The following is a 7,214-nucleotide window of genomic DNA, read 5'->3' as shown; positions in this document are numbered from 1 at the left end:
CAGCACATGGAGGAAAAATTTCGGGAGGCTATCGGAGCAGGAGGCAAGGCATAAAGAAGACAAGGCAGTAGCAGTAGCAAGCTAGCCAGAGCTTTGGCCATGGTGTCAGACATACGGGGCAGCATCATCGTAGAGGGATTTGAAAGGGAAGGAGGCAGCACGGGGAGAGAGGCTTCCTCTGATGCTGCTGACCCAAGCTCAGAGCTGTCATTCAGACCTCAGCAGAACTTTAAAAATGCTTCTGGTCTGGTGCCTTCATCCACCCTCTTCAGTCACGTTTTGTGTCATGTGGCTCAAGAGGAAGATTGGACCAGTTTTGCTGGTGTAGGAGGAATGTTGGGAGCTAGTAGGAGGTTGGGGGAGAAACCAATTGCTGCACAGATTCTTTGAAGTTTGCCTAGCTACAGACTGGCACAAAAAAAGTTTTACAGGTATATTAAATGCATGTGTGGCATCTTTCATGCCCTATATCTGCACGGTACATTGCTCTGCTTCTTTTTCTACAGTGTGTTATCTTTATTTCCTCTTTACTGCAGGGAGCAGAGGCCTCATCTTTGTGATAAATGTGCCTGGCACCCTCTAATGGTCCAAGGTGTGCAGAAGCATGTTTAACAGGGAGTGGAAAACTGGGTGGTGCATAGATTGATAGACCAATTGCACCTAGCGGTGACATTACCACCATTTTCAGTGTGCAAGAGATGGTCAAGGCAGCAGAGCTGCACAAAGCACAGGGCAGCTATTCCCTTTGTTGCTGACCAGAGCACCCTAAATGTAAATGGCTTCACCAAGAATTGCAACAGTGATTGACCTTTAAATTGGGAGGGCAGTTTTCACATCTGCTCTTAAAATAACAGGTGTCTGCAGAGCTGTGACAGTTTGGAGAAGCATGCCTGTGAGCTTTGTGGTTGTACAAGGTGTATGTTGCCAGGGCTGTGAGGAGGGGTGGGATTCTTTTCACAGTGTTGGTAGGGAACTATTATATTACGTGTGGTGTTAGAAACCAGCTTGTCCTTGTGGCAGAGCACTGCAAGACGAAGTGCAGGGGCCCAGAGTGGGAAAGGCTCATTTGCTCCACTGTTCCCAAGTGGAGAGGGACTGGAGCCTTCCCAAGGGAAATGGCAATGCTGGAGCAGCACAAGGCCCTTGGGGTTACTGTGGATGTGATGTGCTCCGCATGGTGCCCACTCCTCAGGCTTTGGGCCATTCTGATACTGTGCATCCTACACGCTAGGATCAGTTTCAGGGCAAGAAAGTTGGAGAGGGACACGAGAACAACACACTTCAGGAAGACTTGAGCTAAGGCTGGAAGCTGATCATGTTTAACTACTTAATATCATCTCATGTAACCTCTCACAAGCAGCTTAGAGCCAGCGAACATTTTGAAAACCAATACCTCAGGCTGGAGCATGACCTGAGAACCAGACATGCTTATACATGCACTATTCTCTCCTGCAAATATTCTTCTTGGACACCATACCGATATGGAGAAATAGTGTGAAATGGGGACAATGGACATCGATTGTGATTGTATATGTCTGCTCAAGGAATGTGGGTATGGTGACTAGTCATGGGTGCGATGTCTGGTCACATAGGCACACAGCTCTGAGGAGACGCCTACAGTTTTGAGGAGACGCCTGCAAGACCACCACATTCCAGGCAAAGGACTGATAAGCTAATTAACATACGAAGCGGGTTTAGGTAACGAATATGTATAGGCGTTAATTGAATATTCATTTGTTTTATTGTATAAATGTGAGATGGTTCGTCACTTCGGGCATGCACGCTTGTGGAGGAGCGATCCCCCGTGCATCTGCGCGCAATAAACATACCTACTTTATAACTTTCGAGTTATAGAGTCTAATTCCGTACGTCAATACTTCAAAAACAGTGTATTTCCTACCTAGTTCAGAAGTGCCTTTTCTTCCATCTAGCCAGGATAAAGATGGTTGCATGAACCAGCTCTTTGAATTTATTTCTAGGGAAGTAACAGAGATGGCAGGTGTCCAAAACCCACAATGGTTTTCAAGAGTGTTTGCCAGGTCAGCTGCTTGCCAGGTCTATGAAGAGGCAAGGGAAGGAGATCCAGAATTTAGCCATACTTCTTGATGAAAGAGGATAGCATCATAGTCTAAGTTACGTATTTTCTTCTCCTTCCTCCCTATTTTTGTGCTAACTAGTGCTTATTTCTGACTGCCAAACACAGCAGAAACCACGTAACTTTTTCCTTAGTTATGTATTTGTAAAGAACTTGTTATTGTCTTGCTGTGGGGGAGGCAGAATAAAAGCAGTCTCTAGTTACTTCTTTGGTTTGGTCTTCAGAGATTTGGGACAGTCTTAAGGGACACCCAGAAGAGCTTTTGTGTTTCTGAGGTTGTAATTAACTTACGGCAGTAAAATGATTCTCAGTTTGTCTCGTGTGAAATGGGTGGGTCATGGGCTCTGGCTGGAACTGGTGCTAAAATGCCCGGGAGCAAGGCTCACAGCTAGAAGCAAGGAGATACAATGCAGCAGGAGGTGGGGTTGCCAGCAGAAAACTGTGGGCACCGCCAGTTAGGATTTGCTTTTTTAGTTGAAGCAAGAGTACAACAGACAGTAACATGGCACATATGCAACCGTGTAAAACAGCAACTCTTCTTTTAACCTTTAAAAAGGATTGTTGTATCCTGCTGCCGTTTTTTGCCTCTCCTTTGAGCTGAGGGCTCCAAGAACATCATCACAGAGATAGTCTTAGCAGGTTGCTAAAATCTGACTGCTGTGCTGAAAGGCCCATCCCAGAGGAAGAGGAGCTCCCAGTGTGGATGGGAACACAGGGTTCACTCAGCTCAGCTCAGCTCAGCTGAGCCAGCCATTGTAAGCTGACCTGTAGCAGAGACAAGTTTAATGAGTGTTTGGGATCTAGTGGATAAGCAATGCTACGCTGGTTTTTTTTATTCACATACATGATTTTTCAGGACTGTAGACCTTTTAAAGACCAACAGCCAAGTGCTCAGTGAGAAATGGGCTTGCCCTGAGTTTGACATGTGACATAACCCTCACTAGAACAGCAGAGTGTTCTGCAATGGCAAGAAAGCAGAGTCAAGGGGAGGAAAAAAGCATACAGAGTTTTATTATTTTTGTCTAGATTCATGTGTTTCTATTTTTCGCCTACTTGGAATGAGAAACCCACACCACATCCATGTGCTTCTCACCAGTTCATGTTGTGTTCACACAGAGGCACATGTAGAGGACCACGGGCAGCAATACACCACAGGGGCTTACACGACGACTAACAGTACCACTCACAGTATGCCAGTACACCTCTGAACCCTTGTACACTGCTTTGCTAGGTGAAGTCACCAGTGTAGTCTCAGAGGGAGGTCAGCTGTTAGCCAGTATGAATGGGGGCAGCAGACATTTTACAGCACCTCTTCTGTGCAGTGTCTTAAAATAAGGCTTAGCACTTCCCAGTCCACCTTGTGTGAAAGAGGGCTATGTCTGCCCACCACATTTTTAAAAAAAGCCCTCAGCCATAGGGAGAGATTAATACCAGGGTTGTACTGGTCTGTTGGGTTTATGTGCAAGGTTTTGATGGAGGGGGGGTCATGGGGGAGGTAGGAGATAGATGGACAGGAACGATGACTGCAGGAGTGGATTCTGTCAGAAGATGCCAGAAGCTGCTCCCATGGCAGACAGACCCAGCTTAAGCTGGCTGTGAGATGGACCCATTGATGGTCAAAGCTGAACTCACCAGCACTGTGGCAGTGCCTCCATGAAAATATGTTTAAGAAAGGGGAAAAAAAAACACCCACCCCACTGTGCAACAGCAGTTGGGAGAGAGAAGTGAGAATATGTGAGAGCAACAATTCTGCGGACACCAGGGTCAGTGAAGAAGGAGGGGGAGGCGGTGTGCCAGATGCCAGAGCAAAGATTCCCCTGCAGTCCATGGTGAAGACTGTGGCGAGGTGCATGGTGACACAGGTTATCTCCCTGCAGCCCATGGAGATCCACGGTGGAGCAGATATCTACACTACATACTCTGGACGACCCCACACCCAACCAGGTGGACATGCTCTGAAAGAGGCTGTGACCCTGTGGAGACCCTGTGAAGAAGCAGATTTTCTGGCAGGACCTGTGGCCCCATGTATGTAGTCTGTTCCTGAAGCACTGCACCCCATGGTAGGGACCTATGCCGGAGCAGTTCATGAAGAACTGCAGCCCATGGGAGGGACCCATGTTGGACAAGTTTGTGGAGGACTGTCTCCTGTCCACGCTGGAGCAGGGGAAGAGTGAGAGGAAAAAGGAGGGGCAAAGACAACATATGATGAACTGACTACAACCCCCATTCCTCTTCCCCCTGAGCCACTCAGTGGGAGAAAGAGAAATCTAGATGGGAAGAAGGAGTGAAGTTGAGCCTGGGAGGAAGGGAGGGGTGGGGGGAAGGTGTTTTTACGTTTGTTCTTATTTCTTACTATCCTACTCTGTTAAACAGGCAATAAATTAAATTATTTTCCTCAAGTCAGGTCTGTTTTGCCCATGATGGTAATTGCTGAGTAATCTGCCTGCCCTTGTTTCAACCCATGAGCTTTCTATAGTATTTTCTCCCACTGCGGTGTTAGGAGGGGGATGATAGGGCATCTTGGTGGGCACCTAGCAGCCAGCCAGGGTTAACTCATCACAACTAGCAAACTGACACAAGGGTCAAATGCAGTAGGCATGGAGCAGGACTAGAAAGCTGGTTTTCATCATAATGAATCCTCAGACTACATGGCAAGATGAGAGGCAAGTTGATGAAGAAATCGGAGTCACTCAAAGGCTCCTGCAATGGACTAAACCTTTCAGTTCATCAGCAAGCATTGCTCCATCATTCAACTTAGTCACTTCCACACCAAAACACATCTCTTTGACCTTTCTGAAGGAGGCTGCTGCAGAGTTCAAAGCTGGTTATCAGTTTTCCATGAATTACAAGCTCATATTGATATGGAGAAATAGTGTGAAATGGGGACAATGGACATCGATCGTGATTGTATATGTCTGCCCAGGAATGTGGGTATGGTGACTAGTCATGGGTGCGATGTCTGGTCACATAGGCACACAGCTCTGAGGAGATGCCTACAGTTTTGAGGAGACGCCTGCCCCTCTTCCTCTAACAAAAGGGGAGACGCCTGCCCTTCCTCCGCTAACAAAGGGGAGATGCCTGCCCTTCCTCCTCTAACAAAAGGGGAGACGCCTGCCCTTCTTCCTCTAACAAAGGGGAGACGCCTGCTCTTCCTCCTCTAACAAAGGGGCTATTTAAAAAAGAATGAGAAAAGGATGAGAGATATTCCAATGCTATCTAGAGGGAGGGAGTGCTAAGTCTCCTTGCTGGAGAAGACCGCTCCTTGCTGGAGACGCAAGGAGACGATCGGATGGTCACAAGGACATGAATCACCTACAAACCTGCAAGACCACCACATTCCAGGCAAAGGACTGATAAGCTAATTAACATACGAAGCGGGTTTAGGTAACGAATATGTATAGGCGTTAATTGAATATTCATTTGTTTTATTGTATAAATGTGAGATGGTTCGTCACTTCGGGCATGCATGCTTGTGGAGGAGCGATCCCCCGTGCATCTGCGCGCAATAAACATACCTACTTTATAACTTTCGAGTTATAGAGTCTAATTCCGCACGTCAATATCACTTAGTCTACCATCTTCCTTGAGTCCTGGTGCTGAGAGTCATCTCCCAGCTGAGGCTTTGCACACTGCCATGTTTTCATCAGCCCAGAAGGACTGGGCGTCTGCCCCAAAAGTGTTCCTTCCTTCAGGGACCAGCCATGGGACCACTCTAAAGACTTTTTGCATTTTCCTCTACCTAGGCAGTCTTACCTGACCAAAGAAAGCTATGGGAGCCTGGAAGTGGAGAAACTGCTGACTTTTCCTTTTCTCACTCCCAAGAACTGCTCTCAAAGCCTGCTTGAATTTGTGGGCTTTTGTACTGAGCACTGTGCTCAGCCTTGGAGCAGATGGGCAACCACACTGTGGGTCCAGCTTTTAAGAGAACCACTGATTCTGCAGCACACATGTTTTTGTGCACTTTCACCTCCAGGCGGGCTGGGATTTTTCTGTTGCTTCCCGTAACCCATGAATGCAAATGTCAAACCTGCTTGCTGATTAAAGAAACAAAAGCAATCAAAATCAATATTCACTTTGCATTTAACTACAGGAGCAAAATGGCAAGACCTGAAGCATTTAGATGTAATGAGGACATGGTGCTATGTTCACAATAGCATTCCTTCATTAATCACCCTGTCTGTGTGTCTGACACCTCTGTTCTCAGAGATAAGCGCTCAGGATGGTGTTACATCAGAGTGACAATGTTGTGTCATTGGGGCTAAGGGGGCTTCTTAGTGCTGTAAACAACCTCTCTGATATCACATGCAGGCACACTTACAAAGAGATATTTGCTGGAACCACGTAAGGTTGCACAGTCAGAGACCTCTGCCTCTTGCAAAGAGCTGGTATACCCGGTCAGTGTATGTAAGCAAAATGCCGTATGAGCAGGCTTGTGGGCAGAGCTCTTTTATAGCAGACATGACCGCAACAGCTCCCCTTCTGCTCTGCTCCCCACTTTCCTTGGAGGTGTTGCTTATAGAAACCAGAGGAAGAATTATCCTGTCTATCTGTGCAAAGTTCTTCATCTTTTCTGTTGTGGTTTGGTGTTTCTTCCATCATGCCAAGATGCTGGCAACAGGATTGTCTCTGCAGCAGCCTGGCAGAGGTCAGGTCGTGTTCCTGTGTCCCATCAAATTAACGGTTGTAATAGACATGACTAAAGGCTGTATCTGCCTGAAGTTGTAGGTTCTCTCTCTGTTCACCCAGGTGACCCTAAGTGCTCTTACTGACGTAAGTTAGTAAAGTAAAAGTAAGCTGCAGTGACCTCTGATGAGACAAGTTCTCCTATTCTGGCTTAGTTCCTGCAGTCCTTGTTCAAATAAATTATTTCATTAAAACTAATGAGGCTTTTTTACAAGAGTGCTATGACCCTTTTTGCTTTTCTCAGAAGATCTATTTTTTCTTACCTTACGGTAATTGCTTGGAGGAGTAGAAAACTCTCTTGTACCCTGCTGCTTCTGAAGGAGTGTTACCTTTCTGGGTACAGAACACAGGCAAGGGACAGGGCAATTAGTTTATGGGAAAAATTATTACCTGATTTATGTAATTGTTAATAAAAAATAAACTAGTTTTTCTTTTT

This window comes from Falco biarmicus, chromosome Z (genome assembly GCF_023638135.1).
Source record: "Falco biarmicus isolate bFalBia1 chromosome Z, bFalBia1.pri, whole genome shotgun sequence".
Classification (NCBI taxonomy): Eukaryota; Metazoa; Chordata; class Aves; order Falconiformes; family Falconidae; genus Falco; species Falco biarmicus.
This window is presented reverse-complemented; position numbering follows the sequence as displayed.